The sequence below is a fragment of the Tamandua tetradactyla genome, chromosome 3 (assembly GCF_023851605.1).
Source record: "Tamandua tetradactyla isolate mTamTet1 chromosome 3, mTamTet1.pri, whole genome shotgun sequence".
Taxonomy (NCBI): Eukaryota; Metazoa; Chordata; class Mammalia; order Pilosa; family Myrmecophagidae; genus Tamandua; species Tamandua tetradactyla.
In genome coordinates this window covers 195,542,949-195,566,846 of record NC_135329.1, presented here as the reverse complement: position 1 = coordinate 195,566,846, position 23,898 = coordinate 195,542,949, and the positions used below count along the sequence as shown (strand labels likewise).

General features: G+C 42.3%; 1 long non-coding RNA gene and 1 pseudogene across 5 annotated transcripts in view; one reads left to right on the top strand and one right to left on the bottom strand.

The window, feature by feature from the left end:
* The window catches only part of LOC143676568 (uncharacterized), a 209,078-nt gene extending 189,928 nt beyond the window's left edge, over window positions 1-19,150 (bottom strand). For all 5 annotated transcript variants that reach the window (XR_013172176.1, XR_013172178.1, XR_013172177.1 and 2 more), the window contains exon 1: window positions 18,869-19,150. This is a non-coding gene — a long non-coding RNA (uncharacterized LOC143676568). The remainder of the gene's footprint in view (window positions 1-18,868) is intronic.
* A 778-nt stretch (window positions 19,151-19,928) lies between these two features.
* Window positions 19,929-23,549, top strand: LOC143675877 (uncharacterized; annotated as a pseudogene).
* The last annotated feature ends 349 nt before the right edge of the window (window positions 23,550-23,898 follow it).

The following is a 23,898-nucleotide window of genomic DNA, read 5'->3' as shown; positions in this document are numbered from 1 at the left end:
GATGCTCTTCTCTGAACACCTGTTTCATCTTCTCTTCCATGAAACAGCTTTCTCTGATTCCCCATGCTAATAACAGAAGATGGCGCCCCATCACTTTTGAGTTTATAACACCTGAGTTCAAGCAAATGGCCCAAATCAACATGACTCAATTACACTTCCAAATGTCCAGGAAAGAGGATGTGATGGCTGAGCTCAGATCAGGTGTCCACACCTGGTTCTGTCTGTGGTTGACGTCAAGTAGAGGGATACTGGTTGTCACTCACCATATTGGAGAGTAAAGAGTAGTGGTTGGAGAAAGGCGAGCAACAGGAACTGGGCAGACACCCCAAAGGAGTACCCTTATTTCTCACTGACATGGATTAGAGAGTTTTAGCCACAAGTTCTCCCCAAGATCCGCCATAATGTTCCTGAATTGTGCTTTTGTCCTGGCAATGAGACATCACCTCCCCATTAGCCCTCCCTTGCCAGTAGATGATCTTGTGTTCTGTATTCTGTCAAAGACTGCTAATTGACCCCAATATCTATTTCCCCTTCTCCTATAAAAGTTGGAAGTTTTAGTTGGGCACATAGCCAGCCAGAATAAAGATTCTATTTCTTAGCTCCCTTGCCTTTAAGTATGTCCATTTGACTAAGATCTGGCCAATAGGGTTTGAGTGAAAGTAGAAGTATAACTTTTGAGTTATGCTCTTAACAGTAAGGGATGCTCCCTCTCCATTCCTCCTTCCTCCATGCTGCTGCTTGGAACATGGACATGGTAGACAAGCATCTCGGACCACGAAGATGTGGGAAACACCATAGGGCTGGCAGGGCCAACTGAGACTTCTAAAAGAAGCCTGAAGCCATGATGACTTCAGAGAACAGAGCCACCAGACCAGCTCAACCTTTTCGAAGAAAGAGAAATTCAAGTCTACTTTTTTTAAAACCTTTTTTATTGTGTAGTATAACATACACAAAGCAAGTTTTCAAAACACTCTTCAAAAAGTGGTTACAGGATAGATACCAGAGTTTGTTATGGGCTACCATACAATTCTCTCATATTTTTCCTTCTAGCTGCTCCAGAATATAGGAGGCTAAAGGGCTTAAATACTTTTTTATCATCACAATCTACTTTTTTCCCTCCTTTTTTTTTTGAACAATAACAAATATACAAAAAAGCTATAAATTTCCAAGCACAGCACCACAATTAGTTGTAGAACATGTTTCAGACTTTGACATGGGTTACAATTTCACAATTTTAGGTTCTTACTTCTAGCTGCTCTAAAATACTGGAGACTAACAGAGATATTGATTTAGTGATTCAGCATTCATATTCATTAGTTAAGTCCTATCTTCTATGTATAATTCCACTATGACCTCTGATCTTTCCATACCTCTCATTAGGGTTGTTGGGCTATGGCAATTCTACATTTTTTATATTGGAAGGGTCTGTCACAAATATGGGGTAGGGAGATGGAACTATCTGATGTTCTGAAGAGGCTGGGCTAGGATTCAGGACTTATCTGGACCAGGGACCCATCTGGAGGTTGTAGGTTTCTGGCAAGTTACTCTAGTGCCTGGAACTCTTGTGGAATCTTATAAATTGCCCTCCTATTAAAAGACTAATAGTTCCATAGTCTTTCTCCCCTCCCTCAGGGGACTTTGCCGATACCTTTTGATTATCTGGTTAATTCAAGTCTACCTTTTTTAAAACCAGTTATTTCTATCTCTGTCAAACATAACAGAAACTAATGTCCTAGCTATTATTTCTTGTATAATTATAAAGTTCTAGAATTTAGAAATTACCCAGTCCAACTCCTCATAGTACAAATGAGGATTTAGTGGCCTCATTGCACACTCGGGACTAAACCTAGGTCTTCTGACCCCTCCCCACCACATTCCCAGCCCCAGGATTTTTTCTCTTATACCATATTGGTCTTTTTCACTAAGTAAATGGTGAATATTAAGCAATGAATGATCAAATTTGGATTTTAAAAACATTTTCTCTCATACAAGAAGGTAAGTGTAAGAAACAAAGGCAATCCCTTTCTTATAAAAGAGACAAAAAGTTCTAGTTCTGGGCCTGCCTACTTTTATTTCTTTGCCTCTCACACTTTGTGTCTTCACTATACATCCATTCCCTCAACGCAAGACTTGGCCTCAGGAGGGTCTGTGGGACCAGCAGGGAAACATTTCATCTCCATGGGCCTCCTATTCCTTCTTTGAAAAATAAAATTGGATAAGTCCCGTTCGGCTCCAAAATTCTTAACTTCTGTTAAGGTTGTTGGCTCTACAGCCTGATCCTCACAAAAAAGTGTGATTTCTTTTGAAACCTTTTCCCACTTTCAAAGGACAACACTAAGCCTTTTAACATGAAGGCTCCAATACTATGGATCACATGCTCCCCACTGCCCAGAACTCAAGAAAGCCCTCCTGGGATTGAGGCATGGAACATGGGGGCAGAGTGACACGAGCCAATCATGTAAGCCCCTGTTGTGCTAACCTTTTATCTGCCCTTTTCCTTTAGTTTGTTATTCTGTGGAATAAGATGGAGACAGCTGTGATTCACTGTGTCCCAGTGTGTATCTTGACAGTTGGGACCTTCAAGAGCAGAGGTGGAGAGGACAGAAGAATGAAAACTTTGCTTTTGCTATTTCCTCTTATTTTCCCTTCTGGGTATTTATGAGGATAGAGCCTGGGGAAAGCACATGTAGAATCTCCAAACACACACACACACACACATGCACACCAACACATCTGATCATATTTCACCTAAGACCAATCACTGTTGCTTTTGGAAAGACAGAACTAAATATGTGGGGAGATGAAGTCAGAAAAAAATAGAGGAAAGGGCCCCAAAGAGTTCTTCACTTAACTTGCCAATAGGAATGAAGAACAAAAAGCATAGAAGGAAAATCAAACCAGCACCTAGCACTTTACGTACAATCATTTACTTCTTGCCTTTTAAAATAATGTAAAATGAAGCCTTTAAATATTTGCTTCTTTTTCCATTTCTTTGCTGCTGAAATTCTAGACTCTTTCTGTACTTCCACTCCCTACAATGCAAGAGTTATCATAAGGCAAATGTCTCCTTAATTCTTTTGCAGGGGAACTGATTCTAAAGCACCAGGGTACTAGTTTCCGTGTCTGCTGTAACAAATCAACAGATGTTTAGTGGCTCTACCGACAGAAATGTATTGTCTCACAGTTTTGGAGGCCAGAACTCTCAAATCAGTACCAATGGGTTGAAATCAAGTTGTCCACAGGGCCATGCTCTCTTGAGAGGCTTTTCCAGCTTTTGGGGTCTGCCAGGACTCCTTGTAGGAATCCAATCTTCAAGGCCAGGATCTTCAAATCTCTCTCTGCTCTCTGTCTTCACGTGGCTTTCTTTCCTGTATGTGTCAAGTCTCCCTCTATCTCCCTCTTTTAAGGATGCATGTGACAGCATTTAGAACACACCAGAAAATCCAGACTCATACCCCCATCTCAAGATCCTTATCACATCTGCCAAGGTCCTTTCTCCATGAGGTAAAATCTGTAGATTCATTTGGGACCTTTTCCCAAGTTTACCATTTCTAGGAATTAGGACCTGTTAATTTGGGGGGCCATCACGGTAGTCTACTATGACCAGCAAAACTAGAACAGATAGTGCTCACATCACCATCACAGAGGATTTATGAAATCCTAAAAGAGAGTTCCTGAGCTGTAAAATAGAGTTGGGGAGGTAAGACCAACATTTCTTAATCTGAATTGGGGAAGATGGACAAAGAGCCCTAGGAGCCTCTGGGGCAGAAGCAGTGCCTGGACTAAGGCCTCGGTAACCACCCCTCACCCCCCACCCCATCATAGAGAGCTGCCCAGCAATGAGGAGATGTCCTGCGCAGGCCTGTCCCCAGAGTGTGTCACCTTTCCCAGTTCATTTCCTAGGCCCTGGGAACCGCCTGCATTTACCTGCTGGACCACCCACCCTGGATGAAGAAGACGGGCCTAAGTGCCCAGATGCTCTACCTCTTCTGCCTTGTGGGCTCTGCCACGGGGAACACAGGCACCATCCTAGGGCAAACTTCACTTCGCCAAGTGAAGGCTGATTTATCCTGTCCCTTTTTAGACTGTCCCCTTCACTTTCCAAAAGTGGGGCTGTCCGGCTGCACTCTGATTGGCTGAAAGCAGGAGGAAATCATCCTGGGGCACGTAACTTGTTACTTCATTTAATCCTCTCACCCACCTGACAGAGACAGATGATGATTGTGCCCATTTTATAGATTTAGAGAGGTTAAGTGACTTCCCCAAGATCACATGATCAGTCAGTGGTGACGACAGGCTTCCAAGCCAGACACAAGCTTTTCACCACGAAGTTGCAACAGCTACAGGAGTATGCGAGAGTCATCAATGAAGCAGCTCTTTGAGCCCAGTGCTCAAGTGTTTATATTTGGCTTCTGCTTCCTGAAGGTAGAGCCCTAAGAATGTTTCCTAAGAGGCTGTGAACAACTGGGCCAGTCTGAAACGTGATCCCTTCCACTGAGGAGCTGCTTTTCTTCCAACACTTTTGCCACATTCTAGTTCACATTCTGGAAAATTTGTATCAGGCTAATGAATTTCTTGCTGGGTTCCTCTGAATAATCTCCATTTTAAAAGAACATCAGTTCTGGTTCTAAGAACTTCCCATTGTTTCCAGGATCAGATTTCCTGACACATTACTGAAATGCTTTAAAGAAAAAAAAAAAGTTGAATGCATAACGTTGTCTTTTTCTCTTGCCCCATAGAATTTCTATTAAATGATCCATCATTCCCATATTTTTTACATATTCAGTCATTCCCTTTAAAAAAAAAAAAAAAGGCCAGACCTCCTTTGCAAAGGGCAGCTCAAATTTCGAAACTATGCCAGGAAAAATTTTTATGTTCACACACTAGATCAAGACTTTGATTTAATGAGTCAGTCCAAGCCAGCATTTGCACCAGCAGGAGATGGGGTTCAGGGTGGGGGAGGGAGAAGTGGGGGTATTCTCCAAGGATGGCATAGCTTCCGTCCTCACAACCTCCGCTCCAGCCTCTGGCCCCTGTTCCACCAGTTGGTGCCAATTGCAAATGGCTGTGAATTCTCATCTTTTCCATGTCAGAAATTGTCTTTAAGAAAAAAGACCACTCTATCCACTTGAGATAGCTACTTCAAGCTTCGGAGCCTAATAGGTTAAAAGAATGTCAAAGAGGCCAAAACAATCACTAGACAATGTTAATTAAACCTGAATGGAATTACTAATTAAGAATAGACCCAGGAAAACAAAACCATCTTTAGCCAAATTGAAATCTATCTGTGAATTACAAGCTGAAACCATGGCATTTAGCCTTTTAACTGCTCATATTGCAATGAGCATTTCGGCAAAACACTCAGGGAGGACAGGCAGTTCCCAGGATGCCATTGGTTGTAGCCAGACTCTCTGACTTCCCCAGGAGGGTCAACATTTTAAACTGCAAGGATAAGGTAGTAAAAGAGCCTGGACTTCATAAATTCAACCTTGACACTATTTGTGAACACCGAATTTGGAAAATCACATCATAAATAAAAACTTCACAAGCTGCCACCTTGCTTTAAACTCAGCCGTGGACCATAAAAAAATTATGAAGTGATAGCTCTCCAAAATGTTCACAGTCCCCAGGGCCAAGGGAACCTTAGCAGATCAAAAAGAATGCTGTGTCATCCCTGGGGACCTGGGCAGCCTTTTCCTGTTGCCTGGAGGAGATGCCTCCACATCCCCTATTCCTGCAGCTTTGCTCTTAAAATGGAACTAAGAAACACACACACAGAGATTCATACCCAAAGTGAAAGTGAGTGAAACCATGACCACACACTTCTAGCACTCAGAGGGTATCTTGGAGACATCACTCCTTCTCCAGCCACCCTTGAGGCAGCCGTGATGCAAAATGGGGGGGTCAGGGCAGTGGGTGTGGTGCCAGGTGTCACTGAAGGCTCGGTCAAGATGCTGCAACATGAGTTGCATCCATTCATTCTTTTAGCACAGCTTTATCAGTGTCTACTCTGTGCCAGGAAGTATTGCCTATAGCATAAAGACTTCAAATAGTCCCAAGATCAAAGCAGACTCCCCAAGCTCCCCATGTTTTTTTTTTCTCATCCCAGAAAAAAAACTCAGGGCCAGCCTTTGAGAAAGTAGTGGTAGGAACAGAGCAGCTGGGGGTATCCCTGCCTCCCTTTGCCTCCTTAGGGCTGTTTCTTCTCCTCTCTCTGTCTCTCCCTCTCTTCATGGACTCAAACTCTTTCTCTCCCCACCCCTCTAAAACCTGCTTTAAGGAGAGTGCCAGGTATCAATCACTTACCCCTGTCAGCTGTCAATCACTTACCCCTGTCTGATTGGTGTTCATTCCAGCAGAGTTCATTCCAGCAGAGCTCATGCCGAGCCCCCCTCCCCGCTGGTTCTGGGTACTCTCCCTAAGCTGACCCACCCCATCCCTGTGGACTCTGAGGGGTAGCTACAGTATACCTCAGAGCACCCTCAGCAGAGAAGCCAGCTGGAACCCGCCAGGGCTTCCCACCTGACTCAGAGTAAGAGCCAAAGCATTCGCTCAGCCCAGGAGGCCCTGCACCATCCGCCCCCTTCCCTGGCCCCTCAGACCTTGCCTCCCTGGCTCATTGTTGTCCCTGAGACTCTGCCCCCTTGCCCCTTGCCATTCCTGAGCACACCAGGCGTGTTTCTGCCTTAGGGCCTTTGCATGGACTTGTCCCTCTTCCCCCCATACCTCCTGACTTACTTTCTCACCTCCTCTACACCTTTACACAAATGCCACCTTTTCAGTGAGGCCTTCCCTGGCTATCCTGTTTTAAATGGCAACATCCCACCCCTCCCCGAACACATACGCACAGTTTCCCTATCTACCTTCCTGACTTTATTTTTCTCCACGGGAATGATCATCACCTAAAATATATGATTTAGCCATTCCTTGTGTTTATTTTCTCTGCCAGCATCCCCAGTCGTAAGCTCCTGCGGGCAGGGTGTTTGGGGGTCTTGTTCACCACTGTAGCTCCAGGTGCGTGGAATGGTGCCTGCACATAGTCAGTGCTAAGTAAGCATGCATTGAGTGAATAATCACATGATGAACGTGTTTAAAATGCAGATTCTCTTCATTATTCTATGGCCTCTTGGGATATTTCTGCAGGGGAACATGGATGGATTTTAGTGAGATGGTGGTAGGCTGGATTGGACTACAAATTTGTCCTCTCCTGCTGAATCTTTTTATTGCCACATCTCTTCTTCCTTTGTGTAATTGGAAAGGGTTAGTAGGAAGGGGAGAGGCTGGCGATGGGGTACTAAAGCATCACTGTGGCCAATTACAGGAGCACCACAACATTATGTGATTTAAAGGACAAAAGGAATCCCTGTCCCCAAAATAGAATCTTTCTTTGCTCCTTTTGACTTGTTGTCATGGGTCCAGTTGGCTCCCAGAGACAACGGAGTCTACTTTTCTCCTTGTATTGGAAGGCATACATCATTCCAGTTTATCAATCCTAGAGGAAATAAAGGGCTTCCCTTCCCAGTGTCCACATATAAAGCCTCAGAGAAGCATTCTGATTGGCCCAGTTGGATTATCACTGTGCCAAACATTTGTGATTAGGTTTGGGGTATGGGTCTTGTGTCCCAGCCATGGTGAGGAGCTGAGGCAGTGTCTCCAGAACCACTTGATACAGGGAAGCAACAGAACTCCTTTGTAAGGTGGGCCATTGTAATTCTGAAAAAGGAGAGAAAAGATGATGGGGAGATAAAACCAATGGACAACCACTCCAGAAAGGCCACATCCAGCTGAACTTGTAGTGACAAAGAGGGCTCCCCACATTAACAATTATTGGTTCTTAGAGTCCTGAAGCCAACTCAAGGCTTTCACTCTTCCCTTCACTTTCCACACATAAAGCCTGAAGTCCTGACTTGGAATTGCCCTGAGAACTCGAGGAAAATATAAAAACATCTGTATATCACGTCATAGCATCTTCATATACTTTATCTCACTTGATTCATCCAACTACGCTGGCAATATGGGTGATAATATTTACCACTTACAGTGAGGAAACAAGTTCAGAGAGCTCAAAAATGTTAAGCTCAAAGTCGTAGGATAAACAGCAGGAGGCAAACTCACATTCAGGTCTTCTGTCTCCACATTTGTGCTCTTTGCATTAAGTTATGTTTTTTTACTCATCCCAGAAACTTCTTAAAAGTGTGTTCTTTGTATTTTGCCTATTTGAAGTTATGGGCATATGCCAAAAGTAAGCGTCTTGCTATCCCAGAATTTGGGAAATCAAGGGTAGGATCTACAGATCAAGAAAATAAAATCTTGTTTACACTTACAACAGAAAACTCTTTGATGAATTTATGGGGACCCCGGTGTGGCATTGGTGCCATTCAATTTTCTCCAGAAGTCCAAATTATAGCGTTATGCCTCCATACTTTTTGCTTTTGTTCATTCTAAAAATCAGTGTGCCGTTCCTGAAGAACTCTTATGCACCTATCTGCAAGTCGTTATGAATTCAAATCAGATGGCAGTCTTGGGATCCAGCTGTTGCTTCTCAAGCTCACAAAAATCTCCACAAACCCCCCAGAGTGCTAAATTACTACCTCAGTCCTCCTCGCTTAACCTCAAACTGGGTCACCCTCCAATCAAGAAAAAATTAATGACTAGCAACATATTTTTCTTTTCCTCTTAATTAGAGTAATTCCACCCTGGTGGTAACCCTCACACTGAAACTATGCTAATTACAAAGTTTTAATTCAGAGAGAAGCAACAAGCGAGTGAGAGCAACTGGTCCACACTGCTCCTGGTTAACCGCTGGTGGGGAGTTCAGGCCAGTGGCCCATTTACCCAGAAGCTAATGGGACTTCAGCCTCAGGGCCCCTCACAGCATGAGCCCTTTTCAATGGGCATATTTTCGTAAATTTTTCAAAAATAAGACATGTTGTAACCAAAATTGGTTAAATTGAATCACTCTTTCCATTCAGGTTTTTCCTTGACTGTACTTCCCTACCTAATGGGTGGCTTTGGAGTAGCTGCTAGCATTTTGGAATCCAGTTAAGGGGCAGTTTGGGGTTCATTTAGTTTGGTTTAAGAGGGCTAGCTGTATATAATTTGCAGTTACCTCCATGTATAGGTAAGTTAGTGCTGGAACTCGAGGAAAATATAAAAACGTCTGTATATCACATCATAGCATCTTCATATACTATGGAGAAAGGGCTTTCCCGAGACTCCTACTACTCCACACACAGCTCACTCCCCCACGCCACAAAGGCTAAAGGCCAGAGGTCATGCTGCATTAGCTTGCCCCGTTTTGGGCTAAGTGCCTAACCTCTCTGAGCCTTAAGTTCTCATCTTTAAATTGAGGATAATAATGGCGCCTCTCCTGAAGGTTAACACGACTTCTTCAATTAGATTCCTATCTATTATTAATGCCAGCATTACTTACCCTGGGTCAAGCACTGTGTTATTCGCTTAACATACATTATCTCAATTAATTCCAGGCTTAGGGAGATAAAATAATTTATTGAAGGTCACATAGCTGGTAAATTGAGCAACCAAGAGATGAATGGGAGCAGTCTTTCAGCCACTATGCTCCATCTAGACCCCACCTGGATGTTCAATAGTATCATCTGTGGCTAACATTTATGTGAACTGAGTCAAGCCAAAGCTGAGCACTTGCTCAAAGTTGATATCAACCAAGGTCAAGCAAGGGGACATGCAGGACAGACAGAAAGTTCTAGGCTGTGGTTCAAGCATCATAACAGGTAGCATAAACTGCAACCAAACACTAAGCAAAACAACAACAGCAACCATGTGCCAGTGCTGTTCTAGGCAGAGTTCTTGTTACCCATGTTTAAATTAGATCATTTTATATTTAGTAAATCATCAAAGCAAGCTTGAAAATAATATTCAAAAGCTGTCAATATTTTGCCAGCCTGCCATACTCATTTATTCATGTCAGGTGTGTAAATTGCTACATCCCTTCTAGAAAGCAAATTGACACTATATATCAGGAGCCATGAAGACATTCATACCCTTTGACATATTAATCCCCGTGTGGGAAATGTATCCTAAAGAAATCTTTAAAAAGAAGCAAAAATTCCATTTACTCAAAGATGCTCACTACAGTGTCATTTACAAGATTGAAATCAGCAAGACTACAAGATGACCAGAGAGGGGAATTGATAAGCAAATGATTGCACATCACCTTGATGGATTAATGTGGGCTCATTAAAATGATCCATGGAGTCTATGTGAGAACATGGACAAGCACATCATAGTATGTGAAAAAGGACTCAGTTGCAATTACATTATTTTTGCAGCTATGGATCTGTATGGATAATGGCAGGAAACGAAGCCAAACAATTGTCTTAGTTGTGGGAGATCCTATTCTCCTTACAACTTAGAGCTTTCTTCTTATGATGATGAATGAATGTTGGGGAAGAACATACCTTAAGTAGTCAGCAGAGGTGAGAGTAGCAGCCAGAGGCTCAAAGGTCAGAGCTGGCCAAGGGCCTGGAGAATTCCAGCAAACCTGGTTTGCCAGCCACACCAGGTCTCCAGCCACTCTGCTCCCACAACCAACAACACTTTAGAACAGATCATCGCCCCCAACAGCTCTGAATTTCCATTACCTAAATTGTACTATTGCACTTAATTGCACTCCAGAAAGTTGGAGAGCCTTGTGGGGTTACTGAGAGGATCCATTCAGATATTGTTTTACTTCATTAAAGGGTATTTTTTTGGCGATGATCCAAAGACTTCCTGCAGAATCAGTGATAAAGCTCAGAGCTACCACTCCATTTATTGGGACAGAACAAGTTTAACACCTGGCACCTAAGGTTCCAGTTCTAAGTGTCCCTATGTAATTGTTCAACTGCCTCATGTACTGTTACAAAACACAAGCCCAAGAGAATTCTCTTATTGTGGGAGGTATCTTCTCTGCTTTCCTCAGGGCACCTTTCCAGGCACACTAGCTACCCACCCTCTTCAAGGCCAAGGACAAACTCCTCTAACCTTCTTTTTGAGCGGCCTTAACCAAAAACAGAAAATATTCTCCTACCAGCTACCCTTGCCTTGTACTATGGTGGGAACCAACTCTGAAGTCACCCAGGGACACGATCACCATGAACTGAATCCCCAAATCTGGAATCTCATCTCTTTTTTGGTCTCTCCCTCCCAGGATCTACAAAGCTGGTGAGAGACTGAATACAGAAATGGACAATGACCAAGACACTTTGCCCACTTTCAGTGGTAACACGACCAGGAAAGTCTGGCCAACTACCCAAAACAGTGGGTCCAGGAAGCTGACCATGACCTATAGCAAACATCCCAGGAAGTCAATCCCTGTAACAACTGACTCAAAATAGCCAAGACTTAAACAATAACTAACAGCTTTCCTAATTTTTCTCCCATCTCCACTTACAACATGGGACCAATCATAGAAAACCAAATATGCTCCCCTAACCAAAAATATAGGACACTTTGCTTCTAGTTGACCCATCTCCAGCCTTCCCATGCCCACAGCCTCCAGTCAAGACATACCTGAAATCTTCCCTTTCTTCCACTGTAAATCTTCCTCACTCCCTGCCTGCCTTTGAATCTCTGCCAAATGCAAGTGATGATGACTGACTCCCTTGCTATTGCAAGCTCTGAATTGGTTGTCTTTATTCTCGTTCAGGTGGTCTTCATTTTATGTTCACACTAATGATGGAGTGAAACCTTTGAGCAGAATGGCCTTCCCTATTTGCTGCTTCCTAACAGACTTCAGGTGTCTTTAATGACCAGCTCTACTGGGGAAACAGTAGACTATTTTTTTTTTTTGCTGGCAGAGTCGTTCAAGAAACTTTGATGTTGTGTTGGGAATTACTTTCGACAAATTCCTAGTTTGAAATCTCGCTGAACCATCCTCACAAGAACTAAACTATGTAATTCCAAAAGAAAAGACAAGAAGGAATACTCCTGAAACTGCAAAGCATTGATTTAGAGTTGATTAAACTCTCCCTAAATCTCACCTAACATTACCTGCAGTAAGAGGCTCTATGAGTCCCCAGTGGATGGACTCACAGCTGAGAAGGTGCTTAACCTGGCACACGAGGGATTTGGGTAAGCTGTGGGTTAGATAGAGGCTACTGTGATCGGGCCCTGGAACCCAGAGTCAGATTCCAAAAAGATGGTTGCTGAGTTGTCTCAAGTGGAAAAACTCTAGAAAAGTGGATGCATTTCTGTTGGATAAGCAATGCCCTTCCCTCCAGCAAATTCTATGTAAATAACCTTGATGTAGGAACGCCTCTGAAGGAAATTGACCTTCTAACAGATAAATGAAGCCTTTGAGGAATTTTCTTAAGATTTTAAATGAGCTTGGAGAGTTTGTAGAAAGTGTACCTGCCCAGCTTCATTGGATCAATGAGTGCCCATAGTGGTCCCATGGTTATGCTCGGAATTCAGGGGAAAGGCGGAAGTTCTTGCCATGGAACCAGAGTCAGCTCCATGCTCACTTGTAGGCCTGCTTCCCCTCCCTCCAAACTCTGGTCCAGGCTGAGCCCCCTCCCACTCTATCGTCATAATCCAGTGTCCTGCACAGACCTGCTGGCTCCGACATTTTTGGTCTCCTTCCTCTAGTAAAATCAAAAAGAGCCTTCAGGCTAGTACTAGGAGAAAGAGGGTGGAACAGGGCTGGGGAGACCTGGGCTTCAAGATCTCCCAGGAGAAACCTAAATGTGAGGGCAGGTGCAGTCAGTCAAAGCCCTCAGCCCCAAAACAAAGACCTTTCCCCAAGTCCTCTGGACCTGGAAATCATTTCACTTTGGACAAAACCAAGACCTCCCATCCCACCATCAGAAATAAGGCTCAGATGGTCACTATACCAGGGAAATGTAATCAAAACATGTCCTGTAAAGTGCAAACCATCTGGTTCCTTCCCCCAATCCCCAAGCCTCCCTTTCTCAAAAATGGTACTGTTTTATCCTTCAAGCTTGAGGTTAAATGTTACCCCTTAGAGAGGCCTTCCCTGTCCACTCTGTCCAAAATCAGACCCTCCTGGGAATCTCCACCAGGGCTCCTGGGCATGCCCATCATGCCCCCTCACAATCTGTGCTGGGGTCATATCTCTCCCACTCAGTGCTGACACCAGGAGGAAAGAGAACAAGTTCCTCTTGCTCACCGACACAGACCCATGCCCAGCAGAGTAGCTGGCACATAATAGGCTCTTCATGAATACTGTTAATATCATTCATTTATTCATTCATTTATTCACTAGTGAACACTCTTCCCCAGAGAAGGTGTGGACTGCGGTAGGAAGACGTAGACACGGCAGGATGCAAATGCCAAGCCTGCTCAGCTCAGTCCCCCTGGCCTCATGACACAGCTGATAAATGGCCGAGCTTGTCCACACACCAGACATCATTATGTAGCTGCGATGCTACTAGGCACATGTGATTCCTACTTATAGCATAGCCTGTGGCTAAGCAAGAATATGGCATTCTTAGCATAGGATGACCTTGTACCCAGAGTCATAAAATAAATCCCAGGTGACATGGTTTGCTAAAGGCAGTTGTTGCAACCAAATAATAAGGCTGGAGTTTCAGATGATGTGGCTGGGACCCAGGAATCTGGAAAAGCCCAGCTCAGGGATCCCCCCAACCTGTAGAATCTGCACCTGGCAAGTTGTTAACCATCATCACCATCTGAGTGTCTCTCTTGGTGGAGTCCAATGTGATATCTGCTAAGCTCAAGTAATTTACAGAAGACATATCTGTGTCCATTCTTAAAGCCAGACCTCTGTCCATCTAACCCAGAGGTACAGGAAGAAAGGAAAAAAATGTGAGAAACAAGAGCAAAGAGGCACCAATGGATTCCTGAAGAGGCTAGAAGCAAAACTGACCGAATTTGCATTGTTGCCTTGAAGGTTCCTGTATTTAACCCCTGCTGCCCTGAGAAACTATGAAACAAAAAGAAATGGGACTCCACATTCCCATCCTCACTTTGGCTTCTCAGTTCCCGTGTGCCTTGCTCTTGTCCACTAATGTGGATTAATATACAGGAAGACCAGTCTTCTGAAACGTATGTAAAACCAGTGCAACCTGGAAATGGAGGAGCAAGGTCAATAAATCAATCTGAGACAACCCTTAAGCCATGACTCAAGTTCCTTAGTCAAAATAGATGGATCTGCAGTGACCCTTCCCACCCAGAGGACATACGTGTTAAATCAGCCAAACATAAACAGGCTACCTGATGCAGAGACAGTTAGAACACAATAATAATCATGCCGCCAATGTGAGAACTATCACAAATAAATCTTATAGCACATGAAGTTTGGACCCATAGAATATTAAAACCCAGCAGGTTTCCTGAAGTATACTTACTTGTGCACTTGTTTATACCAAACTGAACATGAATTCTGGTTGGGCGATAATCTCTTTGAGTCCCTAAATCCCATTTTTGGTTTTCAATCTCAGACAATGACGAAAGAAAACTAAATTACTCAACTTTGAACCACACACATTTTGGCATCTTCAGCTAACTGAAGACTTGAGATGGGATTCTCTTTTGTCTTCCTCCAAATCTCCAAGGTATGTGAAAGCTTTCTGGGTGATAAACTAAAAATGGCACAAATTCCATACAGCACAACTTAGTGGGGTCTTAGCCAAGAAATTTCAACAGTAACGTCAGACTCTATTAAAGAGCATCGGGATTTCTTTTCTTTTTTTTTTCTTCTTATTTTCTTTTCTCTAATGTGGAATTAGGCAACATTTCTCAGGCAGATCTAACCAACTGCAAATAAAAGGCATTTCAAATCTTAGTAGAGCTGCTTTTTTTAACCAATGATGCAAATAACAGCAGTCAATAAATTTAATCCATTAACATAAGAGCCCACCAAGCCTCAAACATTTCTGAAATGTTGCAAAACATAAGAGAACATCTAAGAAAAAGCACAAGGGGACCAATGAGGCACTTCTAGGGAGATTTGTTGAGAAATAGTTATTTGCATGCTCTTCACCCAAACCTCAAGACAAAACACTTGCAGCAAAGTCAAGTAACATTTTATTACCTGAGACTTTGGCCCTAAATTACATGTGTGGAGTGCACCAATCTCCACACTGGTCCTAAGTAACCTCCTATCAAGGCAACATAAAGCTGGTTCTCTCTATCTCCCCTAAAGCCCTGAAATCAAATGTGCTTGTGTTCTATGACTGCTATAACAAATACCACAAATTTAGTAGTAAAACAAGAAATATTTATTCTCTTATAGTTCTGGAGACCAGAAGTCCAAAATCAGTCAACTGAGCTAAAGTCAAGGTGCCAGCAGGGCCAGGCTCCCTCTGGAGGTCTAGGGGACAGGAGGGGATTATTTTCCTTGCCTTTTCTACCTACTGGAGCTTGCACAGCTTAGCTCAGGGCCCCTTCCTTCCATCTTCAAAGCCCTCAGCATAGAATCTTGCTTCAGTGTCACATTGCCACCTTTTATGTCAAATCTTTCTCTGCCTCCCTCTTAAGAGGACATTTATGATTGCATATAGGGCCCACCTGGATAATTCAGGATATTCTCCCCATCTCAAGATCCTAAATTCAATCAGACCTGCAAAGTCTCTGCCTGTAAGTAACATTCAGAGGTTCCAGAGATGAGGACCTGGGTACCTTTTGGAGCCATTAATCAGCCTACCACACTGAGGCTTGTGTTTTAACTTACTGATACAAGGGTTTACAGGAGCAATCTTATGAGCCCATCATGCATAACACATTACCTCATAACTACATGGTCTAAACAACCATTTTATTTTGTTCATGACTTTCTAGTGGAACATACTAGAAGAATGGTTCTTGCATAGAGCCCCTTATGCGGGGTCAATCAGCTGGTGGCTGGAGCTGGGGTCATTTGAAGGCCCAAATAGGCTGAACACCCAAGATGACATACGTGCATGGCTGGCAGTTGATGCTGGTTGTCAACTGAGCCCAGCTGGGGCCGTTGCCTAGACCAAACATCTGCATGTGGCTTCTCCATGTGGTTTGGACTTCTCACTGCCTGGCAGCTGGGTTCTGAGAGGGAATTTCCCAAGAGCAAGCATTCCAAGAACAAAAGCAGAAGCTACAACTTCTTCTGATCTAAGCTCTGAAGGCATTCAATATCAATTCCACTGCATTCTATTGTTTCCAAGCAGGTCACTGAAGCCACTAAGATTCAAGAGGAAAGGAATTTGTTCCACCTCTTAATGGGAGGAGCCTTCAAGAGTTTGCAGCAAGCTCTTAAATCCACCAGATGACATCAGAACTGTCCCAGTGCTGAAGCACAGCTGGCCTATACTCAGGCATTGCCACTCTTCCCACACAGGCCATGTTGTCTAGCAATCTCCTAGCTATTCTCTTGAAAACAAAGCAATAGTTCCTTTCCTTTATAACCCAATCACCTGTACCCTTAAGCCCCTCCCTGCACCCAGCTCAAGGATGGGTGAGTGTACAGGTGTGAAAACTTTTTACTGCACAAAAGCAACCAGCCAAAGGGTACAGCCTTGCCTGCTCATGCACCTTGCTCAGGGCTGCAGCTGGTTAAAAGCACAAACTTCTTTATCCTTCTCCAGTGCCTAAGACATTGCTAGGTAGAAATCGTCCCACCCAGGTCTGTCATTTACTTTGTCTGGGTGTCTTCGAACTAGTTATTTAATCTTCTGAGCCTTCATCTCTTCTTCTGTAAAATAAGGTAATAACGGTACCCTTAATAGGCTGTTATGAGGATTGGCTAGATAATTCTTGTAAATAATAGTAGAGGTAAATTAAAGAGATGCAACAAACATACCATAAAATGTATAATGCCTCAAACACAAAATAGTTTTTGTTCATGTTATAGACCTAGTAGCAGGAAACTGGTTGGCATTGGCCTTGCTCCACTTGGTGATTTGGGGACCCAGACTCATTGCATCTCTGGCTCTGGGGCCATGTCATCATTGGTACCCAGCCAGCCTGCAGATGAGAGAGAAATACCAGTAGATTCACACTCATTCTTTTAAAGGCCTCAGCCTGGATGTGATGCACAACATATCTCTTCCCCTTCTTTGCTGCAAGAGTCTGGGAAATGTAATTAAGCCAAGTGCCTGGTCTAGCAGAAGCAGAGATTGGATTCTAATGGAGAACTTGCATTCTCTGCCCCAGTGCTCAATAAATGCTAAGTTATTGCTGTCATTGTTGTTACTTCTGTTGGGCACCTAGTAGATATTTGTTTGTTATTTGGTTGATCCAGTAAAAACGGAGAGGAATTCAGATAGAATATGGATGTGACAGGGTAGAAACAAAAAGGAATAAGAATGGAGATGAATTTTTTTAAAAAAGCACCGTGTACACTGTCAGAAGGAGCAGCTCCTACCCACTACATCAGGAAATACCACAGCCACACTCTTCCTGGGAATTTTCACCAGGAAAACCTAAATATATACATAAACTAAGTGTAGTCGATTGAAAAGACATGTTCTTAGTCTTAATCTGCGTTCCTGTAGGTGTGAATCCATTTTAAAATAGAACCCTTTGAAGATGCAATATCAGTTAAGGTATAGACTTGTTTGTGAACAGAATCTTCTAAGATCCTACTTAGGGGTGGTCAAACTCAATCATGGTGGCCTTAATCCATATTACTGGAGACTTTATGAAAAAGAAAAAAAAAACAGAAGTTAGAGAAAGCCACAGGAGGAAACCAAGATCATCATCATGTCACAGGAGGCAGAGATGCAAGACAAGTAACCCCAGCAATTGTAGCAAGCCAGCACCAAACACTACAGACTTCAGGGAGAATGAACAGCCTTGCTGATGCATTGATTTGGAACTTCTGACCTCTAAAATCCATGAGACAATGCATTCTTGTTGTTTAAGCCAACCCATTATATGGTATTTGTCATAGCAGCCCTGGCAAACTAAGATATTAAGTGTATCAAGAGCCACAGCCCCCAGACGGTTTGAGAGTCTCCTTGTCTTATCACATTCAGAGGGCAGAAAAATCCTCTCTTGCCTTAAGCTCCAAAACTGTTTGAAGTGTTCAATCTGAACTAATTTGCATTCTCAGCTTTGAGTGGGTTAAGGGCCAGAGGAAAAAGTCTGCCACTCTAACTACATTCAAAGAGGGTGCTAAATTCTCGTTGATGGTAATTAGCATCCAGCTTCTTTACTCTGCCCATACAGTATTTTCAAACCAATTGTTCAGCATTTGTGATTCTGCTGGGATTGATTTAATAGTCTAATATGAAGTCTCAGCCCTTCTGTACAGGTTAATTACATGTGGTCTTATACATTCTAATTTAAAATACTGCCTTTGCAATTATCATCAGCACTAAAACAGAGCACTAGTAATGAAGCTGGGCTCAAATTTTTTCCAGAAGTAATGAATTGAAAAACCGAAATGACTTTTAATCTCTTTGGCACTTACCATTTCAATTTCTCTTCTCTTCTGCAGAAAATATAAATCAGGGTCTCCTCCTTATTTCAGATTGTTGGGGAAACAGGCAAGATTGCCTTCAGCAAAGCAGAAACTTTGGTTTTTTTTTTTTTAATGTGGGCAGGCACCGGGAATCGAACCCGGGTCCTCGGGCATGGCAGGCAAGCACTCTTACCTGCTGAGCCACTGTGGCCCACCCAGAACCTTTGGTTTTGAAACAACTAAAACTTGAATGTTTGGGTTTTGACCAGCCAAATGGGCCACCTTTCACTACCCAAATCTCCCAGATATGTATGTATTTATATGTGAATTTATTTATGTATTTGATGTATATGATGTTTGCTATGTGGCAGGTATTGTTCTAGAACTTTATGAATATTAACAATCATAGGGTACTCTATTAGTTACCCATGCCACAAAACATTACTCCAAAACTGTATCCACTTAAAACAATGTCTATGAACTCACCATTTCTATGAATCAGAAATCTAGGAGCAGCTCAGCTGGGTGGGCCTAGTTCAGAGACTCTCATGGAGAAGCAGTCAGGCCAGGACTGCTTTCATGTGGGGCTGAAGGAACCACTTCCAAATAATTGGCATGGCTGCTGGCAGGGCTTACCCCTCACAACACGGCCTTCTCCATAGGCTGCCTAATGTCCTTGCCACATGGCATCTGAATTCCCCTAGAGCTAGTGATCCAAAAGAGAGAAGGAAAGAGGCAGAGACAGAGAGAGAGAGATGCAGAGAGGAAATGAAATTGAAGCCCCCATATCTTTTATGACCTAATATTGGAAGTAACATGCCATCATTTCTTTTGTGTTCTCCTGGTCACACAAAACAACTCTGGTAGTGAGAGAGGGGAGTACACAGCATCTAAATACCAGGAACTGGGCCAGCTACAATAAGGAGGCATTATTATTATTCCCAGTTTACAGATGAGGAATTTGAGGCATGGATAGGTGAAGTAACTTGCCCAAGTTCACTGTTAATAAATGGCAAAGCCAAGATTTTAATCTGGTCATTCCAAAAGCCAAGCTCTCAACAAGGACCTCACTGCTATAAAGGAGTCCACTCATTTACTTTAACATGTGATTCAAAAGCAGCCTCTAGAGTTGATTCTAAATTAATAGCTGTTGGGAAACTTTGCTGAAGATAAAAGGTCTAAACTCATCAACATCATCAAAAAGCATTCCTTAGTGTCCCCTGGCCTGTACCAGGTAAAGTAAAATACTCTCATTTCCTAGGAATTTCTCACTTTCTTGAAAAATCAATCTAACAGTCCACAGCATCACTAGATTCTTTCAAAGTATTGTACCTCACACCATACTACTAACTTCTTTCTTCCTGCTCAAACCGCTGAGGAGACAAGACCTCTCCATCACTGCTGGCTCCATGTAATGAATGCTGCTGGGGCTAAAAGCCCTTTGGCCATCAGCCCATCCCTGATGTGCAGGGACCCAAGACCAGTTTCTGCAGGCTCCCCCATTTGCAGCTGCAGTCCCAGATGCACTCCTGTTCATCTCTGACTCATGGGAGATCCCACTGGTCACAGGCCTGGATCCTGAGAAGGATTAAGTATCACAGAATCTTTCATGGGATTGTGAAAAAGATTTTGCTAGCCAATATTCTAGGCATGTCACACAGATTATTTCCATTTAATGCTCCAATACCCTATAAATACAATAATGACAATATTAATAATAGTTCCTAGTTAGGAGATGACTGTGGGTGGCTGTGGTGGTTGTGGTGGTTGCAGCAGCCAGGACGTCAACCAAGAAGTTCTGAGTCAGTGATGGAGATTGGATTTGTCCTGACAAGAAGTATGGAAATGTAAACTTTGCTAGAAGAACCAGCTGTAATTGATGTGGTCGAGAAAAAACAACTGAGGCCAAGATGATGAAAGCTGGAGGCACTGAAATAGGAAAGACACTTGCAGAAGAGAGCCAAGGCTATTTAGTGCTAATGACTGGCTATGCAAACCCTGCAGTAATGTGAATTGGGCCAGAAGATCAGAATGTAAGATGTGCCATACTCCAAAGTAGGCTAAGTTGGAAGAAAGAACAGGATATGGTTTTAAAGAAAGAGAAAATGTTGGATATATAGAAAGAGAAGAATCTGATGGTGAATATGATGAGTTTTGATGTAAAAAGAAAAAATACAGAGGGATTTGGTTGGTCCCAAATCCACTTTAAAGGAAGTTGAGGATAAAGAATTGGAGGGAGAAGAAGAGGATGAGGATGAAGGTCTTTCTAAACATAAAGTAGATGAGGATGAGGATGAAGATGATGCTGAGCTCTCAAAATATATTGATACCAGTGGAGAAGAAATTAGTTACAAAAAGAAATTCAATGGACAAAGTCTTTCGAAGTCCCAGTCTTCACATCCGTGATCTTCATCCTGCTCATCCTCTCCCTCAAGTTCACGGTTTAGGTCCAGGTCCCACTCAAGGCGTTCTTCCAGTTCGTTGTCAAGATCTTGGTCCAGTTCCAGAAAATGTTCGAGATCTCATGAGTCAAAATCAAGATCCAGTTCTAGGTCCCACAGGGGCTCTTCCTCATCGTGAAAAAAGATCATTTTCAAGTTCATCATCTTCTCCTGAGAGGAATAGAAAGAGTTGTTGTAGATCTTCTTCACCTGGTGATGGCAAAAAAAAAAAAAAAAAAAAAAAAAAAAAGATAAACAAGATCGCAGTCACCCAAAAGAGAGGTGTTAGTGAAAATACAAAACAACCCTGAGCCCAAGGCCAACCCCTAGGGAACGCCACTACTTTATCCAGGGACCACAGGTCATCTTCTGGATGATCTCATACTGGTTCCTGTCCAATCCAAGAAAGAAATAATGTATTAAAATTTACATCTTAAAAAAATATATTCAGTACGGTGCATGAAGCATATTTTTTTTTAAAGTTGGGTCTTACTTGGTCAGAAATGCTAAGTCTACTAGTAGAGGAACATGCTTTTCATTGGTTTTCAGAGCAATACGGCTGCGTTTATTTGTGAAATTAAAAGTAAATAGCATTTTAAACCATAATGTCCCAAATTGCATTCATTATTTTAAAACATTTATTTCCTTTATGTAAAACCATCTCCGCCATAACAAAGTATTTTATTTCCTCCTAACTTGAATTCTGCTTTTTATTCCAAAATATGTCCTGTCTTTTGACTTAACACAGGATTGTCAAAACTTGCTTGAACTTTGGACATGGAGAGAAGGGCTATGATAAACTAGTTGGGAATAAGCTATTTATGCTAACCTGGGAAAAGAAGTCAACCTGTTTAGATCAACTTATGTCAAAGCGACTCTCATATCAGAAAGATTTCAACAAAGCTGTAAAACAGCAAACTGAAACTGCTTTATTTTGAAAGTCCCTATGGTTAAGGTGCCTTAGAATTATTGACTCTTTATTCCGTTTTACTTTTTGAACTACCGTATCTAATGTAAAAGACTATTTAAAATCGTAGAAGGAGAAAGATGTTACTCATTTCTCTTTTACTGAAATGGGGCTAAAAGGAAACTTAACCTAACAGTTTGTCTCTTCTCTATTGATATGGCTGGCTGCTAAGAAAACCATCTTACTTTGAATTGTTTCGTTGTCTTAATATTTTAAGATGCTTTGGGAGCTATCCTTTAAAAATCTGGTTATCATATATAAGAGGTTAGAAAAGGCCAAATCATAGTTGTTAATGAGAAGCAAATTGAAGAGAACTTCTGAAGTATATTTCTCTTGGGATGAAAAGCCAACAGAGACATGGCGGATTTAAGTGAACACTGACCTTGAGATATTTCACTTTAAACATTTTGCATAAAATTTTCTCCTGAAGTGCAAATGAATGCTTGTTTCTACATGATACAAACACAAATCATCACCGTTCCCATTCACTTGAAATTAGCGATGGCTTAAAATACTTTTTGGAATTTGTTTTTTATCTCAAAATTAAATTCTGGCCACTTAAACTCCAAAAATAAAGAAAGAAAGAATTCATAGCTAGGAGAGATGGCCAGCCTACTATATGCCAGGCTCTATTCTAAGGGCTTTATTGACGTTAATTCATTTTGTCCTCACACAAGCCTGGGAGGTAAATTCTATCATTCGTCTCCATATTATAAGTAAAGAATCTGAAGCTCAGGAAGCTTAAACAAATGCAGAGCATGGATCCCAACCTGGATCTGTTTTTCTTCAAAGACCATCTTCTTTCTACCTGTATGTGGAGGAGGAAGTTGAAGGGCTGGGGTGGGGTCACCCTCCATTTTGAGGCATAACAGCTGTGCGCTGCCCTGGTTATCAGGTTTCCTTCCACCTACACAGGTACCCATCCTCTCACAGCCAAATGGTTCATCCAGGGATTTTTCTTAACAAAGACAATTGCCTTCCTAAAAGTCTTCTTTGGCCAGGTGCTATAATTGTTTTTGTAACTCTTCTCCACTGGCAATCCAATAGTGAAGTGAAGGAGGCCCAAATAAAGAAACATAACAGGGATCAGCAAACTTTCCTGATGGGCCAGATAGGAAATATTTTAGGCTTTGCCTATGGGCCATATGATCTTCACATCGCAAGTGCTCAGCTGTGCCAGCAAAAGCGGCCACAGAAATACATAAATGAACTTGTGTGGGTGTGTTGCAATAAAACTTTATTTATGGAAGCAGAAGTTGAAATGTCAAATAATTTCCTCACATCATGAAATATTCTTTTGATTTTTTTCCCAACTACTTCACAACGTAAAATCCATTCTTAGCTCTCTTACCATACAAAAACCAACAAGGAGCCATGCATGGCTTTAGTCTGCCAATTTCCCACAGAGGAAGTCAAACTTTCCCAGTGAGTTCAGGAACTTGAATTCTATCAAGTCAACAAAAAGCCAATTCTGGAGCAATGTACCTTGTGAATATGAATGCATAGAGATAAAATCAGATGGAGAAAGTAATCTCTCGCTTTTCACAGCCTTCCTGAAAGACTGACCAGGGAAAAGTCCATGTGGTGTGCACTCAACAAACCCTGCCTTGGTTACAGAGAGTTCAGTTTCCACTTTCTGTTAGATAAGAAATACACTGTAGCAGCCTCTGTGCCATGTCCTATCTCCTGTGTCTCCCCACAACCCCCACAGACCCAGGGGCCATCTACTCCAATCCAGAGCAAGATCCCTGAGATCTAGCAAGGATTTTCCTTTTCCATTTTGTGGATTCTTTTATGTGAAAAGTCCAACAAGAATAGAAAACTCAAATCACCCAAATATTTAATAAAGCATCTTAATTTAAAAGACTAAAGTTATATGAAATTGGATTTTTGCTGGAAAATCCTGAACAAAGAGCCAGAATATGGTAGGTTTTCAATACATATTTTAAAAAAAACAAATGGAAGGAAGGAAGGAAGGGAGAAGAATACACTATTTCCTATCAGGCTTTAGATGAATGTCTTTGGAGCCCAAAAGATAATTTTTCTCTTCCCTAATGTACTTCAATCATTTATTTAAAGAGAGCTGCCATCTAATAAAGTAACTAAAG